General features: G+C 42.2%; 1 pseudogene; it reads right to left on the reverse strand.

The window, feature by feature from the left end:
• Positions 1-9850: 9850 nt before the first annotated feature.
• On the reverse strand, positions 9851-9968 carry LOC124790984 (annotated as a pseudogene).
• Between the last annotated feature and the right edge of the window lie 341 nt (positions 9969-10309).

Raw genomic sequence — 10309 nt, forward strand, 5'->3', positions numbered from 1 at the left:
AGAACTGCTGATGAAATGTTATCTATCCACTATCTCTTCTAAATCGACTTCTGTTTCTTCTCCCATCACATCTGACACATCTCCCCCCTCATAGAGACCTTCAAAGTACTCTTTCCACGTATCGGCTGTCTCCTCTGCATTTAATACAGGAATTCCCGTTGCACTAATAATGTTTCCACCCTTCCTTTGACTTTCCTACACGCTGAGTCAGTCCTTCCGAAAGTCATTTCGTTTTCGATTTCTACACATTTTTCCGGCAGCCATTTCGTCTAAGCTTTCCTGCACTTCAAATTTACTTCATTCCTTAGCAACTTGTATTTCTGTTTTCTAGAATTTCTCCGAACATTTATGTGCTTCCTTCTTTCATCGATCAGCTGAAGTATGTCTTCTGTTGCCGATGGTGTCTTCGCAGTTACCTTCTTTGTACCTATGGTTTCCTTTCCAACTTCTGTGACTGCCCTTTTTATAGATCTCCATTCCTCTTCAACTGTACTGCCTACTGAGCTATTCCTTATTGCTGTATCTATAATCTTAGAGAACTTCAAGTGTATATCGGCATTCCTTAGTACTTCCGTATCCCACTTCTTTGTGTGTTCATCCTTTCTGACTGATCTCTTAAACTTCAGTCTATTTTTCATCACTCCTAGATTGTGATCTGAGTCTATATCTACTCCTGGGTACGCCTTACAGTCCAGTATCTGATTTCGGAGTCTATCTCTGACCATGATTAAATCTAACTGAAATCTTCCCATAACATTCGGCCTTTTCCAAGTATACCTCCTCCTCTTCTGATTGTTGATTACTATTACAAATTGAAATACATTACAGAACTCAATTAGACTTTCTGCTCTCTCCTTCCTTGTCGCAAGCCTATTTTCACCTGTAGTCTTTTCTTCTGCCCCTTCCCCTACAATTGCATTCCCCAGGAGAGACTTAGATGGCTTAAGCACGCTTGAAGATGGAATTCAAGGTAATATTCGCGAGCATAGTGCAAAAGCAATTGCAGTCTTAGGCTCGTTATTGTTAGTCCGAATTTTCAATAATCCCATGTTTTGCTTGTTAGTGAAAGAAACCTCCTTGTCGTCCAAATAATGATAATTATTCTCCACGTCTAATTAATATATAACTGCTGTAGTTATTGAATGTTAATGTAACTTTGAAATTGAAATAATTTGTTAATCTGGCACCCAGCCGTTATTGACACATATGCCATTGTCATTATTAATACTTCTTCATGATGATTCTGAAGTTTTAAATAGACTTAATTAATGAAATCCCTTCTGGAAAGTTATTTAGTAGTTAACAGGACCCAAGCAAACTGCTTTTTATTATATTCATTCTTAGTAACAATAAACTTCAGCCGCTGACGCTGCATAATGCTGCGCATTGCTGTAAATCACATGGAAAAAGGCAGTTACCTAAAGAGGTAGGTGTAAAACTTAGGGCCAAAACAGAGACACTGACACACCACAACATGTCATGCAACTCTAATCCAGTAAATTCCCTTGAACAGGTCAGATTCTGTATCACCCGTAAATGCTTGTTCAAAAACGCAGCCAGATAGCTTATCCAAATGTTACTTTCAAGTTTTTCATGTAACGATCTGTTGAGGGCTTAAACAACAGTGAAACCGCCACTCATACAACACGCACACTGTTTTATGCAGGTTAGATTCCGATTACTGATAGCTAAGGTTTCTTATCTAGTCCTGTTTCACAGACGAGCATAAGGAATATTGGCTGTAGGTACGTTACATATTTGTTGCATATGTTACTTTAGCCGCCGTCGCTGATGCTGCTGCGGAATTTGCTGTATACACGTTACATATGGCAAGCTCTGTTGCTAGACGACGCCATTGGAAATTACAAAAACGCAGTTAGATCGACATTACACACACAATGGTTACAGCTGCGCTGCCTTGTTACTAATTATGTATGTACTTCGTTTTTCACCAATAATTGTGTATTATTGCCCATCTTTGTTATTTATGAGAATTGCGTGTGACGTATTTCACGTCTAATTGTCGAGGACTGAGAGATACCAACATAATTTTTTTTCTGTGGGACATGAGTGATGCTAAGTGGCAGCCAATTTATCTTGCATTAGTAGAAATCATTATCTCTGTTTCGTAAGTGATTTTGTAACGAGATAGATTCGTTGGTGGGACATTATTTTCTGTCATACTTTTCTGATTAATACTAACGTTCGCTAACCACACGAGATCCGCTAGTGGCCTTAAGGACTTTAGGGAACTTTCAAATGCAGAAAGCACTAATGACGAGATTATGTCTCCAGAACATTCCCAGCCTTCAGAGACTGAAGCGGAAAATGTTCATACACATAATGAGACACGTTTCTACCGTCTCATTACAAGGGTCAATAATGTAACGGATAACCACGGCGGAAATACAAAAAACAAATTATGAAGTATCACAGCACAGTGATACATCTCGATAGATCTTTTCAGAGACAGTAAATTTAGGTTCCGCAAATCGTTCTGAGGTACAAGCAGCACGTCAGAGGACTTCACATAAGAGCACTGTTAAATTTGTAACGAATGACACATTGAAAACCCTGCTCGAAAACATGTTCAACAAGTTCCAACAAGATACCAAATGTCTCAACAAATCATGCTTACAAAATCCCAACAGGACACACAAACAATGAGAGAAGGTTTGGAAACTAAATCACGACGTCGCAAACAGAAAATAGAACATTTATGAATGAACTGAACAAACCACTGCAAGAACAATTATTTCATAAAGTGCAGACCTTAGAAACTAAAATTACCACCATTGACACTGTGCAAACTCAACAAACAGAAGGAATCTCAAGGATTCAGACAGGTTTCCAGAAGAACTGGCAGACTTGTTAACGGCCGTTGAAGCAGAAATACCCACCACTCTGATCACGGATCTCAAACAGCACTGCGATTAAAATGCTTGTAAATTTACAGAAATTAGCACCAAAACAGACTGTGTAGAAAGAACAGTTCAGTCTATTGTAGAGCAGTTAGGCACAGAGTCTCAGAAAACTGACGACCTAACGACATAAGTTACAGACTTGTCCAACAACGTAGACGCGAGCTCTGACGTCACTGCCCCTGTACACTTCTCCCAAAAGGAAGGGCAAATGCTCATCAATGCGAAAGTAGAAGATAGATTAAATTCTTTAGAACGAAAAATTCTTAACGTTGAAAAAATATAAGCTCCTACTGAAGTACAAACAGTTTGTGAAATTACGCAGCAATCCGATTGCATCAGCGGTCATATACCCGTCGACTGCATACGCGACAATATTAGAGGATAGCCTCGTTCAGCACGCACTTGCACTAGTGTCCATCAACCTGAATATTAGAATAGGCAACAATCAGTACAATCGAGAAGATTCTATCCCCACAATTTTGAACCAAGAAGGGATGATAGGATCGATTACAAACACTTCCTCCAGGTACGACAATTTAAAACATTTCGCAATGCTAGAAACGAAATACCAACAATGGGCCTAGCTTGATCAATTCCATTATTCTTTACCCCCCGAATGACCGATTGCAAACAAGTTGAGGTTCATGTGGTCTTGTTTGGAAAATGAGCCGCCTCCTAGATAAGACAACTGCCCACTTACATAAAACATGTTATTTTAGCTACTAGACACAAAGACGATATTTACGAGTTCACAGGTTTTCTGCAAGAACTAGAAGATGATGACTATCACCTCAATATGCAGGGCTCTAATAATAACAAATGTAGAAATAAATGGCAAACGGAAGCTTCTGTGAACCAGTACGGTACTAATAGCCACTCAAATGACCATCATAATTACGAAAATGATGCAAACCAACATGGATATTCACAACACTTTGCAAGGAACCCACAGTTTGCGCAGAATAATCACCCTACGCAAGGTTTTAACAATAGTCCTAACAAGTGCAACAATTATGACCAATAATACCTTCAGCAAACACATTATGATCAAGGTAGTGTGCCCAATGCACAATTCAATGGCAACTTCAGTGATATCCAAAGAAACAGACGCTAAGGAAATATCCAGAACGGACACTCTAATGGTAAGAAAAATGTTAGGAACAAGGGTAAAGGAAGACACAATTATTATAACAGTGACTATTTCCAGGGAAACAATGCTCCCCAGAACGTTCATTATAATAATTCAAATCAGTATAGTTTTGACAATAGTGGTAACCATCCACCAGATAGCTACAACTATCAATGTGATTTACCATGATTCATGGCAACGCTAAGCAAGGTAGGGCAAAGGCCGCTCAGCTGCAGTCTGGAACCGCAAGACCGCTACGGTCGCAGGTTCGAATCCTTCCTCGGGCATGGATGTTTGTGATGTCCTTAGGTTAGTTAGGTTTAACTAGTTCTAAGTTCTAGGGGACTAATGACCTCAGCAGTTGAGTCCCATAGTGCTCAGAGCCATATGAACCAAAGTCCGCTCAAGTGTAATAGTCTACTCCCATTTTTCACAGAAGACAATCGCAACCGTCAGCAACAGACTGGCAACCTAACGATGACGTACAGCAGCAAAATCAGCGTGAATTTGTTGAAATAATGTCACCAGATCGTCGAAGCAATTACCGTAAAGTAGCACTGTGACTAGCACAGCCAGTAGCAAAACCACATTATAGTAGAAACGACAATAACACTACTACACTAAACTTTGTACACTTAGAAGATCCAAGGAATTTTCTATTAGAGGAAAAGGAAAATAACGGGAATACTATTTTCCATCAGATTATATCAATTTCAATTGGGGATACCATGTTTTCTCCAGTTTTTGACTCAGGCGGTCCTATATCCGTGGTAAGTCAAGTCATGTTTAGTCACTGTTGTAAAATCACAGACTTTCCTGCACTTCTCTTACAAAAGACGCGAATTAAGCGTGCCATTGCCGGGAAGAGTGTGGATCTGAGGCGACAAACGAACATACATTTTAAGTGTCAGGGTTACAGTCTCTCAGGAAACCTCGTGATTGTGCCCCGCCTGTCCACTCAAATGATCTTAGGAGTGGACTTTTAAGTGAACACAAATTGGCGTTAAACTTCAACGAAGGAGAAGTAGAACTAGAAACAGAGAGTAAACTTGTTCGTCTACAAGCATTCCGCGGCACAGGCATATACACAGACATACAGAAAACATAGAAAACGCTCTTCAAACGTACTACACTAAGCATTTGGGATAGGTGTTGGCGGTTGCGCTACATTTACATGCAATTTTAGAACACAGAACGAGAGGTTATGTCATGACCGCGTGGGTGCAAGTGAGATAAAAATCGACAGGATTGCGAAAATTGACGAGCGGATAGGTGTAAATTGACCTACTATACACCGAAATTCAAGGAAATTGAGGAAGTACTTGCGTGTCTTCTGCTTGGTGCAGAACAATTTGTACATGGGGGTAAGTATACGACAGCAAAAGGAATGCGGGAAGACATCGACACGGAAGCCAACTAAAGCAGGGAAACAGTCACTTTTTCTTCCGTTGAGGCGGCATTCAACAGTACAATAGTGGATAAAACGAGCGAGACCCCTCGCCTCTTCCTTATGCTGATCCGCACATCTTTAACGTCTGCTACACAGCATAACAGGCAAGGCGACGAAGTGCTACCAACGTACTACGAATATGAAGTCCCATACTCCGTGACGGAGCGTAGGGGAACGATCCGGGAACTCGCACACTTTACTAGGCAAGGTCCTAGTGGAGATGGTTTGCCATTGCCTTCCTCCGACCGTGATGGGGATGAATGATGATGAAGAAGACGACACAAAAACACCCAGTCATCTCGAGGCAAGAAAAACCCCTGACCCCGCCGGGAATCGAACCCGGGACCCCGTGCTCGGGAAGCGAGAACGCTACCGCGAGACCACGAGCAGCGGACACCAACGTACAATACACAAGCATAAAATTGAAAACCCATCCGATCTTTGTCAGACTGTTTTCAGTCATGTGTAAGACTATATTAATGTTGATTAATGTGTTAAACATAACACCTAAATATAAGATATAAATGAAAGAAGAAACGCTAATTAGTTTGAACTGTACAAATAAAGATGAATTTCAGCTTATCGAGATAACGAAACTGTTTTAGTAAGACAAAGTACCCCAGATCGTTGCGAATTAGTAAAATATTATGCGCTTTCGGCTGCGAAACGGTCTACGTCAACGTTCAGACCAGTCATACTGGATTAACTTTGCTGACCTACCATGAAAGTGTGCAAATTTAGCAATACGTGAAGATTCATAACGGAACTCTGTTAAAAATCATTGAGTGCCACACTTAAGTCAATTCAATTATTGACAGAAACTGAAAAAGTAGGCTGTAACAAGTATGAAATCCTACAGGAGTTTGATATTAACATCCACAGTGCGCCAGTACAGAATATAGGTAGCAATAAAACGTATTGGGGGCACGGGCATTTCTTGAAATTGGTGTACTGATAGTCTATCTCCTCCATCGAGATTAGAACCGAAAACCAACCAGACCTCTCCCTTGCACTAGCTAACACCTTTCACTACGCTAGCAGACAACAACAAGCAAACAGCCCTCTATTATTACCCAGAAATGAATAAGCCAGCAATTTCGCAATGAAAATGGCAAAAGTTTCTGCAGCTTTGTTACATAGAGCTTTCTGGACTGAAAAACATGAATTTTCTACCTTTATGTCACCGCTTATGTGACAATCATTCGGGATGTTAATTGAAATAACTAAATACTGTTATTAGCGAGTATATTTAGTCTGCCATTGGCAGAATGAGGCTGACGTATTATGTCTGAAGTCTCCGACCTCCAATAATGATTATTAATCAAAATTTTAGCGGTGGCAGACGTTTCGATTACAGAATGCCTTGGTACATCATGAGACTTCAGTAGACCGTAGTAAATTCATCATGTAATATAAGCTGCAAATGGGAGGAAAAGGTAATTAAGATAACAAAAACACTGTAGTAAAAGGAGAAAGGGAAAAAGACAAGAACATAGCCGAAAAAGCACCACCAAGCTCTCATGATATGTATAAATATTTTATTCAAAGTTTCTTTATATTTATTTAGTTTTTTAATTTATATCTATAATCGACAAACAGAAACACAACGAAACAGATTATATTCTAAATAGCAAACTAAGAAAAATTCCAGAAAATTCCAATATGATTTCAAGGATTGTATACGCTCATGTGTATTCGAGGGTCGGAACTTAAATAGTGGCAACTATTTATTCACAACTGATACAAAAGAGTTACATGTTAGCACGTGTTACCGTCCTTCAAAGTAGTCACCAGCGATGTGGAAGGCGTAGTATACCGTTAGCAGAGCCTGTTCTGTTGATAGTGTGAATAGAGCGGTCTGCTGCCTGTCGAATCTCTGGAACAGTTCTGAAGGGAATGCCATGAAGTGGTTCCCTCATCTTCGGAATCAAATCAAAGTCACAAGGACTAAGGTCCGGTGTGTATGGTGGATGGTACAGTAGTTCCAAGTCCCATCGACCGAAAAGAGCAGCCACAGCTGGTGCTGTATGAACCCGCGCTTTGTCGTGTATAATGATGGGTGGGTTGCGCAGAAAATATCGCCGCTTCATTTGCAAAGCTGGTGATGCTCCAAAAACGAACACTAATACTGTGCATTGACGGTCTGCAGTGGTGGAACGCAATGCGTTAGGATAACTCCATCACAGTCGTACATGAGAATCACCATAACTTTTACAATACTGGGGCTCTGACGCACTTTCGACTTTCGCGGCTACCCATAATGACGCCGTTCGTTGGACGATGTGGCCCATCTCTCATCCAGTGTTACGACAGGGCGTAAGAAATCCTCTCCTTTGTGCTCATAGCGCTCCAAGTGCGTCTGAGCAACGTCATAACGTATCCATTTCTGCATTTCCGTCAAGGCATGCAGAACCCATCCTGGTGCAATTTTTCGCATGCCCAGGCGTTCCTCCAGGATGCGAAGCACAGTCATATGTGTTAATCCGGTTTCGTGGGCAAGCTCACAAATCGTATGGCATCGATCACTGTCCACTTACGTGGCAACAGAATGCACTTCATCTTCAGAGACTCTAGGACAACGTGCCAGATGCATGTCTGCCACGGTTTGCCGAACTTCGTTATGTTAGACTGCTCGCTCACAAGTGACTGTTTCCCTCGATTGTGCGCACGACAGTGACGTGGGATGGGCGAGTCCATTTGTCGGAGGTAAGGTAGGTATGTCAACTACGTGTTCTATCTGCGACAATAGTAGATTCCATTGCATAGTGTCTCCACAGCAGTGATGCCACTATTTAAGTTCCAACCCTCGTATATACTTCACCTATGCACATTTTGAAATAGAACTTGAGAGATACTGAGTCAAAATACTAAACTAAAAGGTGCAGGTAAACTAGCAGAGAACAAAGCGAAGCAAATCAGATGGGAAACGTAGATAACAAGGAATACATCTATCATAAGAAACATGAAATTAACCGACACCTAGCCGACTGAAAAAAAGATTCAACATGTTGGCGAAGAGGTCTCGATATCGACGTATTCGTAAACGTGTCCAGTAGGTCGTGAACATGTACTGCATGAAGTTCATGTAGTCTTCCTCTCGTCTTCTACGACATAATCAACGAAGTGTCCCAGTAACCAAATAACGATAGGGGTTTTAGACTGTGGAAGGAAGGAAGAATCTGGTCGCAATATTATTTCCGTAGTGTAGAACGTCTCAGAAGATCGAGTAAGAAAAGCCAATTGCCTCCTAATCCAAGACCTAGTTGCCATTTGACTTCCACAAGTAAAGCGATGGCGTATAGTATCTACAGACGTACGATTACATATATCTGCGTCGCTAAGCCCAATACGGAAAAGTCACTTTTTCGTTGAAATCAAGTTATTTACTACCTTATAGCAAGAGGATGCTACGCACATCGGCAATATCGGAAGATTGACATTGCACCCAACTGTCGCCGAGTTTGTTTGCGGCGATTCTCTTTCAACGAGGGTAAGGGACTGCTTTCCAACGAGTCTGTAGGAATTTCATGGTGAGGACGGGTCTCCATAAAATGTCAGTCCCTAAATTGCTCACGGCAAGATAGAAGTCACGAATGTGTTTTTACTTGTAATTTATGCGACCAACAACAGTAGAGGGTTCACGATTAGCAGGACGGACACAGAGAAATAAACGAGACGTGAAAATGTGAGTTCCTTAGAGTTACCATCAAAACATTGCGTCGCATATATAGCATCTGCGTATTCCTTCGTATGTCAGCCAGGCCCAGCCCCCCTCGTGACCACCTCATACTGTAAGCGAAAGCGTAAGAAACGACCAGACAGTTGCTGTAGTTTCTTCGCCATCATCGACGGAAGCGGATAAATTTGGGCCACGTAATAAGCTGTGCATAAAATATAATTATCCTGTATTCGGACTTTCTGGATCAGAGTAAGAGAGCGCCTTTAATGTTCTAGTAACGCTCCCTGAATTTTTTCCGTAACAGACTCCCAGTTGAGAGTCGTCATTTTGAGTGGACAACTATCAATGATCATACCGAGAGACCTATGCCGATCCACCTTAGTAGCCCATGGAAAAACGACGTCATCAAAACCTCGCAAAGTAAGACTCCTGCATTTACCTTCGTTAAGTAGTGCACCTGAAAAAAGCACTCCGTCGTCAGGCCACAAGTGGCCCATCGGGACCATCCGACTGCCGTGTCATCCTCAGTTGAGGATGCGGATAGGAGGGGCGTGTGGTCAGCACACTGCTCTCCCAGTCGTTATGATGGTTTTCTTTGACCGGAGCCGCTACTATTCGGTCGAGTAGCTCCTCAATTGGCATCACGAGGCTGAGTGCACCCCGAAAAATGGCAACAGCGCATGACGGCCCGGATGGTCACCCATCCAAGTGCCGGCCACGCCCGACAGCGCTTAACATCGGTGATCTGACGGGAACCGGTGTATCCACTGCGGCAAGGCCGTTGCAGTGCACCTGAACTCCGACAATAATAATTGATTACAGCCTTCAGTCGAGGTGTCTCCACAGAATTGCGGAGTAGAGCCATCACGCCATCCGCGTATGCACGAACAGCCATAGTCCCTCCGGAAAGCGTCCAACCTTTCAGCTGGGGTGCTAGCATCCGAAACAGGGGCTCCAGAGACAACGCAAACAAGGTCATTGACATCGTGCTTCCTTGAGGCGCTCCCCGGCTGATATTTATCGGGGGCGACAGTTGGCTGTTAACAACCACCGAAGCTGAAATACCCGTAAACCGATTTGAGAGCACTCGCCGTGTGTCAACAGAAAAACCAACTGCCTCCAGAATC

This window comes from Schistocerca piceifrons, chromosome 3 (genome assembly GCF_021461385.2).
Source record: "Schistocerca piceifrons isolate TAMUIC-IGC-003096 chromosome 3, iqSchPice1.1, whole genome shotgun sequence".
Classification (NCBI taxonomy): domain Eukaryota; kingdom Metazoa; phylum Arthropoda; class Insecta; order Orthoptera; family Acrididae; genus Schistocerca; species Schistocerca piceifrons.